This window comes from Lissotriton helveticus, chromosome 7 (assembly GCF_964261635.1).
Source record: "Lissotriton helveticus chromosome 7, aLisHel1.1, whole genome shotgun sequence".
Lineage (NCBI taxonomy): Eukaryota > Metazoa > Chordata > Amphibia > Caudata > Salamandridae > Lissotriton > Lissotriton helveticus.
Genome location: NC_136068.1, coordinates 1580789333 through 1580806634, shown reverse-complemented (window position 1 = coordinate 1580806634; position 17302 = coordinate 1580789333). Strand labels below are relative to the sequence as shown.

Sequence of the window (17302 nt, the reverse complement as noted above, 5' to 3'; positions counted from 1 at the left end):
TCTGGTGGAAGAACCCGCTCTTGCTCTGGCGACTCATTGTTTCTAAAGCACTACACCTACTGAGGGATATCTGAGAGCCCTGCTGAGAACTGTCTGGAACATAGCGGTGACTGTACAAAGCGAGGCGAGGCAACATTTCCTGGCCCCACTGAGAACTCCATAGCGTCCCACCAACTTCCAGCTGTTTATCGTTGCTTTCTCTCTAGACTGGTGGTGTCAAATAATGCGACAATGGGGAAGCTGGAGAAACAGCAATCCAAACTGTCATTCGAGTCGAAAAGGCACACAAAGGGGGCGTTGGCGCACTCAGACACTGAACTTGACAGCGAAACGACGACGTCCAGTGGCATGGAGCATGTGCTGCAGGCCATACAACAGAGCCTGCAGGACATAAATGGGAATTTGGACACCTTTACGCAACGGGTTGATAACATGGCGGCTAAACTGGACAAGCAGGGGGAACGACTTGTAGAGGCCGAAACCAGAGTCACCGCGGTGGAAGATGAATCCCATGCCACGACCAAAAAATGCTCAGAAATGGAGGAGCTATTGGATGTTATTAAAAATAAAGCGGAGGATTTAGAAGCCAGATCCTGCCGGAATAACGTCTGTATCGCAGGTGTTCCGGAATCCACCAACACCGGGAGGATGGAAACATACGTGGAGGAAATGATCTGCAGCATTTTTGGTGTGGAACACTTCTCGACAGTTCTACTGGTAGAGCGCGCACATAGATCCCTAGCCCCAAGGCCAAAGCCAGGCGCAACTCCACGACCCATTGTCGCCTGCATTCTTAACTACAGAGACCGGGACACCATTTTGAGGTTGGCTAGAGAGAAAAGGAACATTAACTATCATGGAAAGGCTCTGGAGTTTTACCTAGATTTCACTGTAGCGGTCCAACTGGCGCGCAAAGAGTACAACCCGGCGAAAAAGAAGCTACGTGAGTTAGGGATCGAATACGCCATGCTCTACCCCATACGGCTGAAAGTGACGCATGAAGGCCGCTCCACAATCCTCCAAACATCAAAAGCAGTGCAGGACTTTCTGAGGCAATTCAATCGCAGGCGCAAAGAAAAGAACCGCGATGAGCAGAACCAGGATTTGGACTGAACAGTTTCTGGCGTAGTAAGAAGCACAGCATTCCTGAGCTCCAAGACTGGTAAGATATAAGGGCGACATGTTGTTAAGACAGTGAACTATTGACACTCTAAGGCTGCAACACAGGCCCATAAAGCTTGGAGACATTCGGAGTCATCCACTCCAAATTGACATTATTAACTCTATATACTGCCAAGTATGCACTGGAATGCAATTGTAACTGACATTGTGGTACCTATTGGACTCTGGTGGTTGAGTTTGTGATTAGAGAGGACGCCTACACTGGATGATACACCCCTTGCTCTTACATTGCGCTCACTGCATTGCTTCTGGCTATGATAACTACGATGGTGGTTCTGTAAGGATACACTACTCTAATACACGTGCTATGCTACAATTGCTGACTGTGTTATGCATGTGCAGCAGGGGGACAGTAGTAGTATCCGGTGGGGCACTGTTTTACGCGAGTTATCTGTGCTTAGCAAAGGATATCGTGGTTACAAACCTGGCCTCGCCTTCCAAACTAGTATTACTGAGCACTGAGTTTTTTGTGGGGCTATGTGAGTACACTTGTGCGACTGGGTATTACTTACATCGTGTGTGTACTCCTGACATTCCTGCTGCCTACAGTTATACTTAGGTCATGACTAGTCCGCATAACTAATGAACACTTGGCCACATCTACTATGTTGGATGCAGATGTGTGCACCCGGCGGATCCCCCAAGTGGATGCTCCCCAACCAAAGTTTGGTTCTAATGTTTTATTCTGACGGGGTATGTCTTTGTCATAGTTGGGATGCTGAAGTGGGTGGGGGGTGGGGGGGACAATGCCGGGTTTTGTTTTACAGGCCAATGCACTTGAGAGGCATCGCAGAAATCCAGAGTACCATTACAATGTGTAACGCTATTACTTATTTTCAGACAAGCATCCGTGACATGCGTGCTATAAATAACATGATGTACTGTGCAAGATGTTAAGTACTATTGATGTCCACTGAGAAATTACAGCCAAAACATTTGAATTTGCTAACTTGGAACGTTAGAGGGTTCAATAATCCGAGGAAGATTCGCCAAATCTTTGCGTACCTAGACAGGCTGAAGGTTGATATTGCCCTCCTCCAGGAGACACACATTGCCCCTCACGCAACCAATAATATTGGTTGTAGATGGGCAGAATCAATGCATGGTTCAACCTAGTCCTCATATTTCAGGGGGGGTCTTAGTAAGGAAGGGCCTGAACTTCAACATTACTGATGTTATCACAGATGTAGAGGGACGCTATGTTATGATTACAGGGGTCATAAGAGGGCAAAAACTTGCTTTACTAAATACATATGGCCCAAATATAGATGACCCTGACTTCTATCATAGAGTGTGGCGTAAGCTTAATGATTTGCAGGACATCCCTTTACTTTGGGGTGGGGATTTCAATATCGCTTAGCAAGACAACCTAGACAGATCTAGGATATCAATGGGACCACACAAACGGGCATTAGCTACATTGCAAGATATAATGACCGACATGCACCTTACTGACATTTGGAGGGCTCGTCAAACTGGGCGCAAGGAGGCCACACACACATCGGCAGCGCACAATAGTTGGTCACGTATAGATTACTGGCTAGGCACTGACAACATATCACTCTGGACAAGTACTGTCACACACCTACCTAGGACATTAACCGATCACAATCCGGAATTGCAGTCAATAACTATACCACATTATGTACCGCCACCTTATAGCTGGACATTTAATGCGACAGCATTATTAGACTCAGTCTACACTGACACTATTCATCACGCCATCACTGAATATTTTGACCTGAACACCCCAACCACTGACGACCCGGGCCTGTTGTGGGAGTCTTTCAAACAACAATCAGGGGGGTCTGTATCAGCACCACCGCTGGTATGCTTAAAGATATAAGGCAACAACTTTCCATGCGGGAAGACAGACTACGAACGTTAGAGCGAGACTATGAACGTACACAAGATACCAAGTTGCTAGGGGAAATAAGGACTGTACTAATGGAATATCAAACATATGCAGATGACGAACTAAAATATGTAATGAACGTCAAATAGCGCGTTCCTACGAGGAAGGAGGTAGACCTGGTAGGTCTGTGGCAGCTAAAATATGCACGGGTAATGCCCCACAAGCAGTTCAGGCGATTAGGAACACTGAGGGAGTTCTACGGTATGATGCGCAGGGTATACTGCGGGAATTTATGACAACATATGGAGAATTATATACCTCACAGCCTACTGCCACCGCAGAGGTAATCATGGAATATCTCGCGGACGTGTCAATAGCATGGCTGTCAGATGCGCAGAGAGAATACCTTTCACTGCCCGTAACTGTCGAAAAAGTCATGGCAATTATTAAATCACTGCCAATTGGAAAAGCGCCGGGCCCCGACAGCTTCACGTGCGAATTCTATAAATCATTTGCGGATCAATTAGCACCTCATCTAGTGGAAATGTACGGAGATGCTCACGATAAACAATTACTCCCGCCAACATTGAAAGAAGCCATGTTAATTGCCCTGTTGAAGCCGAACAAAGATCCGGAATACTGCGATTCCTATAGGCCCCTGTCCCTCATCTATGTAGATACGAGGATAATTGCCAAACTGATTGCTACACGCCTATAACTGTTGATGACCAATCTAATCCTACCGGACCAACCGGGGTTTATTCCATCGTGATCAACGGCCCACAATACTTGATCACTGTTTGCACTATAATATTATTTAATCCCTAATACCAAAGCTGCTGCAGTTTTATTAGATGTGGCTAAAGCATTTGATTCCATAGAATGGCCATACTTATATAGGGTTCTACAAAGAATGGGTTTCCCCCCTAGCTTTATGCAATGGGTGAAAATGCTATACACTGCCCCAACGGTGCGTATTAAAGTTAATAAATGTATATCGGACACTATACAAATTACCATAGGGACACAACAAGGCTGTCCCCTGTCTCCTTTATTATTTGCAATTGCGCTCGAGCCATTGGCATGCAAAATAAGACAGGGGCACCATAATTCAGCGCTACAATTCCCAGAGAGGCCATTGCATATCTTGTTATATGCATACGATATGATGTTATATGTCAGTGATCCCGCGCATCATTTAAATCCTCTGCTGAGGGAATATATAAAATTCGGGCAACAATCAGGAAATAAACTGGTCCAAATCCCTAATCATACCATTGACTGATACCACATGCCCGCACTCCATAGACTATCCGTTAGAATGGCAAACGGAATCAGTAAGATATTTGGGAGTCTGATTCCACCGGAACTCGGAAATTGTCATTCGCACCAATTATGGTAAAGCAGTCAGAGCAATAGAAGACAAAATTAAGAGGTGGAACTGTTTGCCGTTATCATTAGCTGATCGTTTGGCCATTGTGAAAATGGAAATCCTACCTATTATTCTATATCTGTTTAATAACATTCCAATCAAACCAATGACGGTGGTGTTTGATAGGTTTTCTACCATGGTTTTAAACCTGATATGGGCAGGTTAACAAGCCCGGATTGAAATGCGGGCTCTCACGCTGCCCTATTCACAAAAGGGGTTCAAAGTTCCGGATTTTTTGCTTTATTACTTATGCGCACAAGCACAGTATCCACATTTTTGGTATCATGAGGTCCCTTACCTTACACATGTCGCAATTGAAGAGGGAGATGCGCTTCCCATACCACTAACGGCTATCATAACACACCATCGGCCCCCATTGCATAATCAAGATATCAACACAATAGATGCGACAAATAACGGCTGGAGCACAATGGGACGGAAAGCACATAAACTACCACTGTACGCTGCAGCACTGCCACTACACCATCACCCGGAACTATCAGTCACTCAGGAAGAGGTGAGTATGGGTTTACTTAGAAAAACCAAAGGAAATGATGGACGGAGCGTTGACAATACAAGCACTCACCCCAGTCAACTGATCTGGGTTTAATCCATCACTGTTCTTTAGCCCACTCTGCCACCCCAGTTCAGACATGGCCATATGCAAATCAGTCTGACCCTGTGCCTCATGTGAACAGTCCAGCCCGAACTGCCAAGCCATGCCTTCCCTGGACCGGAAACAAGCTACCGAGGACCGGTTTCTGGCATTTCAGCCTTCTTCAGCTCGGCTTGCTTGAATCCAGTGGCAAAGTGAGCAAGGGACTCACATCTGAGCATACCCTGCCAACTTATGGCGAACAAAGAAAAACCAAAGGAAATGATGGACGGAGCGTTGACAATACAAGCACTCACCCCCAGTCAACTGATCTGGGTTTAATCCATCACTGTTCTTTAGCCCACTCTGCCACCCCAGTTCAGACATGGCCATATGCAAATCAGTCTGACCCTGTGCCTCATGGGAACAGTCCAGCCCGAACTGCCAAGCCATGCCTTCCCTGGACCGGAAACAAGCTACCGAGGACCGGTTTCTGGCATTTCAGCCTTCTTCAGCTCGGCTTGCTTGAATCCAGTGGCAAAGTGAGCAAGGGACTCACATCTGAGCATACCCTGCCAACTTATGGCGAACAAAGAAAAACCAAAGGAAATGATGGACGGAGCGTTGACAATACAAGCACTCACCCCCAGTCAACTGATCTGGGTTTAATCCATCACTGTTCTTTAGCCCACTCTGCCACCCCAGTTCAGACATGGCCATATGCAAATCAGTCTGACCCTTTGCCTCATGTGAACAGTCCAGCCCGAACTGCCAAGCCATGCCTTCCCTGGACCGGAAACAAGCTACCGAGGACCGGTTTCTGGCATTTCAGCCTTCTTCAGCTCGGCTTGCTTGAATCCAGTGGCAAAGTGAGCAAGGGACTCACATCTGAGCATACCCTGCCAACTTATGGCGAACAAAGAAAAACCAAAGGAAATGATGGACGGAGCGTTGACAATACAAGCACTCACCCCCAGTCAACTGATCTGGGTTTAATCCATCACTGTTCTTTAGCCCACTCTGCCACCCCAGTTCAGACATGGCCATATGCAAATCAGTCTGACCCTGTGCCTCATGGGAACAGTCCAGCCCGAACTGCCAAGCCATGCCTTCCCTGGACCGGAAACAAGCTACAGAGGACCGGTTTCTGGCATTTCAGCCTTCTTCAGCTCGGCTTGCTTGAATCCAGTGGCAAAGTGAGCAAGGGACTCACATCTGAGCATACCCTGCCAACTTATGGCGAACAAAGAAAAACCAAAGGAAATGATGGACGGAGCGTTGACAATACAAGCACTCACCCCCAGTCAACTGATCTGGATTTAATCCATCACTGTTCTTTAGCCCACTCTGCCACCCCAGTTCAGACATGGCCATATGCAAATCAGTCTGACCCTGTGCCTCATGGGAACAGTCCAGCCCGAACTGCCAAGCCATGCCTTCCCTGGACCGGAAACAAGCTACCGAGGACCGGTTGCTAGCATTTCAGCCTTCTTCAGCCCGGCTTGATTGAATCCAGTGGCAAAGTGAGCAAGGGACTCACGTCTGAGCATACCCTGCCAACTTATGGCGAACAAAGAAAAACTAAAAGAAATTATGAACGGAGCGTTGACAATACAAGCACTCACCCCCAGTCAACTGATCTGGGTTTAATCCATCACTGTTCTTTAGCCCATTCTGCCACCCCAGTTCAGACATGGCCTTATGCAAATCAGTCTGACCCTGTGCCTCATGGGAACAGTCCTGCCCGAACTGCCAAGCCATGCCTTCCCTGGACCGGACACAAGCTACCGAGGAAGTTCGGGCTGGACTGTTCCCATGAGGCACAGGGTCAAGGCTGATTTGCATATGGCCATGTCTGAACTGGGGTGGTGTGGAGTGCAAAAAAATGACGGATTTAGGCCCAGATCTCTGTACTGGGGTGAATGTATGACAATGTTCTGCATTCTGTCCATCAACTGTGGTTTTTGCATTTGTCACCCCGAGTGGGATGGGGATGCTCAGACGTGAGTCCCATGCTCTCCACACCACTGGAGTCAAGCTATCCTGGCTGAAGACGGCTGATAGCCAGAAACCGGTCCTAGGATGCTTGATTCCGGTCCAGGAAAGACATGGCTTGGCAGTTCGAGCTGGACTGTTCCCATGAGGCACAGGGTCAAGGCTGATTTGCATATGGCCATGTCTGAACTGGGGTGGTGTGGAGTGCAAAAAAAATGACGGATTTAGGCCCAGATCTCTGTACTGGGGTGAATGTATGACATTGTTTTGCATTCTGTCCATCAACTGTGGTTTTTGCATTTGTCACCCCGAGTGGGATGGGTATGCTCAGACGTGAGTCCCATGCTCTCCACACCACTGGAGTCAAGCTATCCTGGCTGAAGACGGCTGATAGCCAGAAACCGGTCCTAGGATGCTTGATTCCGGTCCAGGAAAGACATGGCTTGGCAGTTCGGGCTGGACTGTTCCCATGAGGCACAGGGTCAAGGCTGATTTGCATATGGCCATGTCTGAACTGGGGTGGTGTGGAGTGCAAGAAAATGACGGATTTAGGCCCAGATCTCTGTACTGGGGTGAATGTATGACATTGTTCTGAATTCTGTCCATCAACTGTGGTTTTTGCATTTGTCACCCTGAGTTGGATGGGTATGCTCAGATGTGAGTCCCATGCTCTCCACACCACTGGAGTCAAGCTATCCTGGCTGAAGACGGCTGATAGCCAGAAACCGGTCCTAGGATGCTTGATTCCGGTCCAGGAAAGACATGGCTTGGCAGTTCGGGCTGGACTGTTCCCATGAGGCACAGGGTCAAGGCTGATTTGCATATGACCATGTCTGAACTGGGGTGGTGTGGAGTGCAAAAAAATGACGGAGTTAGGCCCAGATCTCTGTACTGGGGTGAATGTATGACATTGTTCTGCATTCTGTCCATCAACTGTGGTTTTTGTATGGGTTTACTTAAACAAGTTGCCAAAGATACCATGGATGACCTATATCACGAGGGCCAGTTTAGGTGTCTTGACGATCTCTCCTTCATAAGCAATCAAACATTGCTTTTTAGATTCACATATCATAGGCTGCAAGGGGAGATAAAGAAATATATCCATCATACCCCGAGGTGCCACAACAACTGTCCTCACTGCAGCTATTGCTTACTACTACTACAGCGAAACATGTATGTTAAATTGCAAGAGGATATAGCGGGCAACACGCAGAAAGCACTAGAGAAATGGAATGCTAGTCCAGACACTCCTCTATCAGAAGAGGAATGGACCATAACCTGCACACTCACGGGATTACTAACGCCCAATGGGAACTTATGTATCTTACATACAATACACCTGCAAGGCTACATAGATATGGCCTACGTGCAGATTCAAAACGCCAACGATGTCATGCTGAAGAGGCAGATTTTATACACCTCGCATGGTCTTGTCCAACGGTAGCGGAATACTGGGTAAAGGTGATAGATATGTTGAGTGCCATGGTAGGTATTCCCATTGAATGCAATGCTCGCACATGCTTGCTGGGTCTGGTGCCTGATGTACCTGCCACCAAACATACATTTTGTGTAATTGCACTTCTCCTGGCTAAACGTAGAATTTCAATCAGTTAGACTGGTAGAAGGGCCCCGAAAATTAAACAGTGGCTTCTGGACCTAACGTATTGTAAAGACACCCTGCGAACTTATGAGGAGGAATTACCTGCGGGCTCAAGACCCATAAAGATTAATGAAAATATTTATTGAATATTTAAAAATGTACCAAGTTGACTAACTGCATGTACTAGCTATATCACGGTAAATGTATATATGGAGTATAATGTACTATTACCAAAACTGGATAATGGATGTTGTTGTGCAACGGTCTGTATGTTTATTCACTGTTGACATTATATGTCTTGCAAATGCCAACAAAAAATAAATAAAAGTAATTTTGCTTAGGTAGACATTGCTAATTCTGGCCAAATTTTTGAGGACAACATTTTTAAAAATGGCGGATGTGTTGTAGTGATGATGTAATATTTCAAGAGCCATGAGACCTATACACTTCATTTTGGTGTCAAAACATAGATTTTGGGGGTCAAATAGTCTTATAGAGACAGAAAATAATGCCTCAGAGTAACCCTTCTGCCATTTTCCAAAATGGCGGCTCTATAATGTTGTGTTTTAGCCACCATATTAGTAATTAATTTTAGTATTGTTTTTGTTTCAGGTTTTCCATTGATTCAAATTTGTAAACATGAGCAAAGCAGCTGAAAACAGAATGTTGCTAACTACTAAATCTGAGGACTTCTTCAACAAAGACAAATGTATCATAGGCTAAACTAACCTGAAAGAAAAGCGAACATCAACTGCTGCTGGACAGAAGAAAGTTCAAGATGCTGCAGAAATACGGCAAGACTAAGTTCACAAAAGACTGAAACTTGTTTTTATCTGCAGCTAGCTTTTTCCAAAAAGAAGTTTTCAGCCGAGTAAATCTAAACAGCGAGATGAATGCACTTGCAGCAAATTTGTATGCCCACCTGAACTGGATGTGTGCGGACATTCAAAAATATGAATGTACAATGAGCTCCCTGCAGCAACATAACCACCAGCCTTCAGTTAAGTTTGCACTCTTTGAAAAAGCAAATTAAGTTTTAATGCCACTCTTGCGTGCTGGCTAAGGGTTCACACTCAGTGAGATCACAGAAGTAACGGCAACATTGATGAAACTGTATTGATCCATAATAATAAAATTAAGATTTTTCTGGTGAGAATGTACAATGACAGAATTTGTTTTGAGTCAGTCTAACGAAAAGAATGAGCCACTTAGGGTATTCTCAGCTGATTTGACTCCTGAAATTCTTGCTGCCAAAATAAGATCACAGGATGCAGTAAAATCAGCAAGAACCATTTAAAGAAATTTCATGAATGATTTAGATTTTGGACTTAATGACCAATTTAGTGATAGCCCAGAGCTCCGCAAATCATGGGAGTCAACAAGAACTTAACATTTTTACATCTTTGTTTAACCACAGCAAAACAAAACTGTTACAAACTAAATTTCTCGAGTTCGGAATAGAAGCCAACAGCATTGATGATGCCTTTGATGATATAAGCGAAGTGGAAGACAATCTCAAGAACCGACAAGCTTATGCTGTACAAATGTACAGTCTTTTCCAAATCATGTTTTATTAATTACATCATGGCAAAAAGAAAGCTCCGCTACACATGATGACAGTCCACGCAATCTATGACAATTGCAAAAGTAGAGAGCTAATCACTTCAATTAATTGGATTGGTGTACCAACAAGTTATAATTACATAGTAACGGAGCAGGAACTTGTTAGCAGCTCATGCTGTAAGATTTTGCGAATCCGACAGCAAACCATTTTTAAGTCGCTTTACCAGGAAAGGCTTTACAATTGCTACTCTTGATAATTTTGAAGACAGCTCTTCTTTGTCTGGAAAATCCAGCACACATGATACTGCCATGGTGCTTTTTTGAGAGTGTACGGATGAATTAGCTGCTGGGAAACAAGCTGTGTTAGCTGTAGGCACAAAAGCTGCAAAATTATATCCCAACTGCCTTGCCAACATGTGCAACTTCACTACAAGCCATCAACACGTCCAAGTCTACCAGAAAGTTTCAAAGTGGTTGAGGACATGGATCTACTTCTACATGATGCTGCAGTTCGCAAAGCTGATTTAACTGGATTTATCATATTGCTTACTGGGGGCAGACTGAAGGATGAAGAAAAGCTGGTTCCTCAGTGGGCTGGAATTTATGCTCTGATCTCCCAGAATACCATCTCACTGAAGAAGGTTGGATGTTTACCAGTAATACCATCTCCAGTCACAAACTACGCAACAGTATACACAGCTCTAAAACAAGTCCAGCCTATCCTGGCAATTTTCTGTGATGAAGGTGTTATTCATTTGTAGCTGACATTTTTGTGAGCAATACAGTAGAATTTCATTACCTTTATCCATGGTGCACTTCATTCAAAAGACATAATGTAAAGCCATGCAATGTTCAATACACTCAGTCAGTCCAAAATCAGAAAACCTGAAAACCAAGTTTGTTGCAAAGATTGTGAAGAAACATCAGAACTTTGCAAGTACTGGGGAAATGTTTTACATATGATAGTTCTAGTGAAAGGCTGATCAGGGAGGTGATTACGAGCTGCATGTGAAGACTGTGGAGTCACTGATTACTGTATTCTGCAAATTTGATTGCATAAACTACCTGAGATATGGGTCCTGGTATTTAGAAAGAGTGAAGACGTTAGAGGTGGAAAAACCATACCTCTAAAGAAAACTCATCCAAAGAAATGTTGTGGTGAAAGACAGAGAGGGAAGTTTCAATGCTGTGGTAAAAAGTGAATATGTTGCTCAATGGCAGCTAGTTTACCATGAAGTCCTTTCTATTTGCAATGTTTTCAGAGAGATGACGAAGTCAAAATTAATGGGCCATCGTGACACTGTTCCTCACCACAGATTTGTGGGAAAGAGAGGGTAGAGTTTTAATAAACATGTTGACAGCCTTCTTCATTTCATTCAGCAGCAAGGAAACCCCTGTTACAGGCAACATTGCAGTGCTGCAAACAATAATTGACAAATACGTCACCTTGAAGTCGCAGGTCATGTCCGCAGTCTTTGTCGACTTCACGACGGCTTTCGATAGAGTGGACAGAGCAATGCTCTGAAGAAAACTTCAAAAATGGGCATTCCGGAAAATCTCCTATATCTGATAACATCACTATATTCAGGGACATGGTGTCAAGTCCAAATGGGGAGGGAGAAGGGTCTTACTAACCTTTGGCCTTTTAAAGCCCAAATACTGTTCTCTTTATATCTAAGTGACCTGCCGGAAAGCTTCAAACAAATTAGCAACTTTCCACCGAAAATCGCCTCTCATAAAATTCACATGATGATGTGCACAGACGACGTAGTCATCTTAGATCTTACTCCATTTGCTCTACAAAGGAACTTGCAAGCACTTGCTAAATACACTGAAGAAAATGACCTAATACAGAATACCTCTAAAACAAAAATTGTCCGATTTTCAGGAAGTAAACATAACTGGTCCCTAGGGGGAAAACCATTGGAAGTAGTAAAGGAATATACATACCTAGGGAGAATATTTGCACAATCCTTGCAAAACTTGCCTCACCTGCAGAACCTGGGCCGTAAAGTTGACGCCCACGAGGGGGCACTCCTACACTTATATGCCTCCACTGGCCAAAGGCACTTTTCTTCACTTCTACAAGTCTATAGTTCTAAGATTCCACCAGTACTGTCATACCCTCTTGAATATATTCCAATATGCCAGTGGAAATATATGGATTAGAAAAAAGGGAAAGTTCTCCGGAAATTAACTAAAATGTCACAAGCTGTGCCGGTACAAACCCTCCGACTTGAACTTTCATTAGTCAGTTCTTTTGCCAGAGGCATCACTAATATCTTGAGATGGGCATATAACCTTATCCATGCGGACCAAGGACCTTTACAACACTTAATAAAAATAGTGATGTTTGAAAACGGATCATCGAAATATGTGTGCTGTAGGAATTTATTTATCGCTTTTAAAATTTCAAATGTCACTATTGATCTGTTGCAATCTTGGTCTCCCGCTCACCTGAAGCTCTTTTTAAAACATCTAACTCCAAGGTTAAGCTTCGATCTCGAGATCCAACACTGTACCACACTGCCACTATATAAACAACATGCAGAAACTATTGGATATAAGAAAACGCAGCAGTATATGTATTCTAACTTAAAACATGAAGTCAGGCGAAGCATTATATTACTCCGTCTTGGGATACTTCCACTAAAATCATTCACTTATAAGTGGTTCTCAGAGGAAAAAGCCAGTAGTGCCTGTGATCTGTGTGATGGCGGGGTGCAAAACTTGGATCACATGTTCTTCATTTGTACAAATCTGAATGTGGTAGAAGCTAGAAAAAGGTTTTTAAAACCAATTCGAACAAAATGTAAAATCAACTCAGGTCAGAATCTGATTTCTCTTTGTAAGACACCGCCTAATGAATTTCTGTGCTACAATTTGCCTTTTTAATTTCGTAGGAGAATGATATTTTTATCATTTGAGTTATAATTTTATTTGTCTAAATATTCGTTGTTCTAAGCTGAGAACTAAATTGAATAAACTTAAACTTGAAAACTTGAAGAAAGAGTGAAGAAGTTAGAGGTGGAAAAACCATACCTCTAAAGAAAACTCATCCAAAGAAATGTTGTGGTGAAAGACAAGAGAGGGAAGGTTCAATGCTATGGCTCCTGATATGACCCTGGAACAGACAATCCAGAGAGCACAGAAACGCTCCAAGGGAATTGTTGGTTAGACACTTAAAAGTAATTATGTTGCTCAATGGCAGCTAGTTTACCATGAAGTCCTTTCTATGTGCAATGTTTTCAGAGAGATGACAAAGTCAAAATTAATGAGCCATCATGACACTGTTCCTCACCACAGATTTGTGGGAAAGAGAGGGTAAAGTTTTAATAAACATATTGACAGCCTTCTTCATTTCATGCAGCAGCAAGGAAACCCCTTTGGATGAATGAGCCTGTGTGACTACACAACTTCGTGATCAAACAATATGTGAATAACGATATGAAGACGTGACTACTAGATGTCCTAGAACATGGATCGAAATATGCAGAACTGAAGCAGGAGAGATTGCATTGAAAAAAGAAAAAGCTGTTTGATATAATCACTAAAGCTAAACTTACACGTTTTAATTGTCATAGTAAGAGTTTCGTCCAACCAGCCACTACAAAACAGGTTACAAAAAAACTTTCCCAAACACATAGAGAGATGAATGTAGCAAACAAAATGGGTGAATTTATCAAGGATATTCTGTCGCATGATCTTCTTCCAACAAACACATTATTTGATGGAGATGCTGCAACCAAACCAGTGAAGCCCAAACTCGTACAAAAGCTCGAAAAAAAATCACCTGAAGAATTTCAATTCAACAAGATATCCTCATTGAAAACTGCTGTTGTTGTGGACTATCTGTCACAGTTGCGAATAGTCAAGATTTTATACATGCAAAACTTCAAAGAGGTCATTCAGACTGTTCACTAGATATCAAAGTCACTGTGCACCTTGCAAGAACTGCACATTGTCTTTGACACTTATCTTGAACCATCTGTCAAAGAATGTGAGAGAATCAGGTGAATGTTTACAAGTGGAACAATTGACCTTGCCTGCATCAAAATGTCGACACCTTATATATACCTGTGCAACTTGATAAATGCTGGTCATCAACATCAAACAAGATGAACTTACAGACGTTAACATTGCTGATGCTTCAGTGAACACTGAATTTCCAATTATTGCAAGTGAAATGATTGTCAATGAGGCGTTGGTGCCTGCGGGATATATTCAAAAGGTACAGGTCATATTAACAGCAAATTGGAGGAAGCTGACCTTTGTGTTGTGCCACATGCTGAGAGGGCTGTTCGAAATGGTTCCAATCGAGTCCTTGTACTGTCAAATGGCACTGATGTTATTAATGTTCTATTTAGATTTGCTGCAATGTTCATAAGTCAAGGATTGTCAGAGTTATGGATAAGTCATGGAGCAAGCGAGAAAAGACACTTAATCCTGCTTCATATTCTGTACAAGAAATTTGACCCAGTGATGCTCCGTGTTATAATCAAGGCACATATTCTTACAGGTGATGACACTATGAGCAAAGTTGGAACAAAGCTTGGAGCTTTAACTGCAGAATCTGTAAAGTTTCTAAAAGGATTTGCTGAGACAGAAGAAGAATGTGACTTTAATGCCATAGAAAAGTACTTTGTATGTTTGTGAAAAACAAGTTCGGACTGCGACACATTTGGCGATCTTCGGTACAGTGAGTTCAAGAGATCAGTCCCGCTAAGTGACCTTCAACCAACATCAAATTCTGTGCATGGACACATTAAAAGAGCGTTCCACTTAATCAAAAGATGTGTAAATGTTTTGGATCATGCATATGTACAGAAAGATCCATGTGAATTTGGTTGGGAAGATATTGATGGGATGCTAAAACGTGCAAAATTTCTAAAGCCTTTACCCACAGAACTTACATGTACATGTACTTGGAAAACCTGTGGTTCAAAAAGATGCCCCTGGCGATATGCTCTTCTCTAATGTTCAACATTCTGCAAATGTACCACGAGGGATTACCGAAACAAACAAATAGGGTGAACTATGAAAATGTGTCTAAAATCGGAGTGATAAACATTTTTTTTTCATACTCGGATCACAAACATTGTTTGGTGTATACATAAAAGGATTAAAAATAATTATTATTGGTTTCATTCTATATATGTCTCCTCTTCCTCTATAATAGAGCCATTTTGGAAAAATATTGAAGGGTTGCTCTGAGGAGTATTTTCTGTTTCTATAAGACTACTTGACCCCCAAAACCTAAGTATTGACCCCAAAATGAAGTATATAGGCCTCATGGTTCCTGAAATATTACATATCACTGCAACACATCTACCATTTTCAAAAATGTCGTCCAGAAAATGTTGGCCTAGATCAGCAATTTCTTCCCAAGCTAAATTACATCTCTAATGATCCAAAAACACAAATTAAGAATTAAAATCTCTAGACAACTATTTTTTCACTGAGGTATATCAGGGGGACGGGGTTATCATGATTAAACTAGTGGTTTTAAATGGGCATAATAGCCGGTTCCCATGATTTTTGCCCGCTACAGGACACTTCATGGAGTAATATATGTTTATCTGGCTGTTTATGATAGTGTGTTGTACTGTATTTTAACACATTTTTGTCCTTGAAAATATGAGCCATATCCATATTTAATGACATTGTACATTGTGTAATGTAAATACATACATTATGTGCGAATAGGTATTCAAGTTTAATTAGTACACATGGAGTGGGAGCTCACCTTACGAATTTCATATCTTTTTTAGGTGTTTTGCTGCAACCACTATTAGCACGCTTGCCAAAATTAACTCCAATCACTTTTTCGAGATTTTCATTAGTTATTAAACAGGCCGGCTCTTATAACGGCTGTGCACCCGACACATTTTGCCATACACTCTTTCCAAAGTCAACATGTTTTTGCGCATGCAATACATTATACAATGTATAATATTTGTAATATTAGAAAATTCAAAGACAAGGATTGCAAATTGACAGAAACCCTTATTTTCAAGGCCAAAACTAGTTAAAACACAAGACAGAGCACACAAAACTGCAAACTAGCAGCATACACACAAACACTCCATTCCATAAAACAAACCACCCAATCAGTCTTCATTCTGAAACACATTCACAAACATACAAGCTTCACAACCCATACAACACATATCAACACCTTTACACACCAAAAAACATGTACTCAGTTACTATTTGAATTAAATTTTACTCCAATGTATACAAATTCTTACACACTCAACATACTTAGCTTATCGTTTAATTTGTATTTATACAGTGATAACGTCGAAGCGTTAAGGTTAAGATCAAGCCTTGAATTTCATATCTTTAAAGGTTTGTGTTTGTGCCACTATAAACACACATTTAACATGGACTCTTCTTTAAGTTTAGTTTTTCAAGAAATGTCCTAATGCCCATAGGAAAGCATAAACACCATGACAGTAAATGAAGGCCAGGGAATCGTGATCTGCATTTACGAAAATTGGAAAGCAAGTGTAATTGCCTTCGTGGTCTAAATATTTCAGATGAAACATACTTTTCAATGAGATGCATGCAAACTAGTGTGACTGGATTCAACAGATACATGACCGAATTCCATACTGTGCCAGGAGGTGGAGCTAGAGAAACAATTATGTAACACAACTGCACTGAAGCTAGCTGTCATGGCAAAGTTTTTCTACTGAGGGTTACTGGAATATACATTGCTTTCAACCGCAGCCAGAAGCTCTGTATTTTCTGCTACTTTTCTTTTAATACCCAATCATTTTTCGTTATTAAATTATAGACAAGCACATACGTTAATAATGTTAGTATCTGGAGTGTGTGGTATCCTATGTAAGTAACTATTTTTGGGGAGTTAAGTAAATAAATGCTCTATGCAATTAATTTGCATTCCGAGAAGTTTGAGGAAAAACCCCATAAAATTGCAGAGAGGTATGGCTGTGTCCCATAAGCGTGAATGATGGCTAAGTATCACTTTAAAATGCATTTGAATTACAAAAATAAAGAACTATCAGCTTGAACTATACCCGTTGCGAAATGTACACGTAATTCTAATACTTT

The 17302-nt window shown here is 42.3% G+C and overlaps 1 protein-coding gene across 22 annotated transcripts in view; it reads right to left on the bottom strand.

Moving 5' to 3' along the window:
• The window catches only part of FLT3LG (fms related receptor tyrosine kinase 3 ligand), a 676457-nt gene that overhangs the window by 607568 nt on the left and 51587 nt on the right, over window positions 1–17302 (bottom strand). The gene's annotated exons all lie outside the window — the stretch shown is intronic.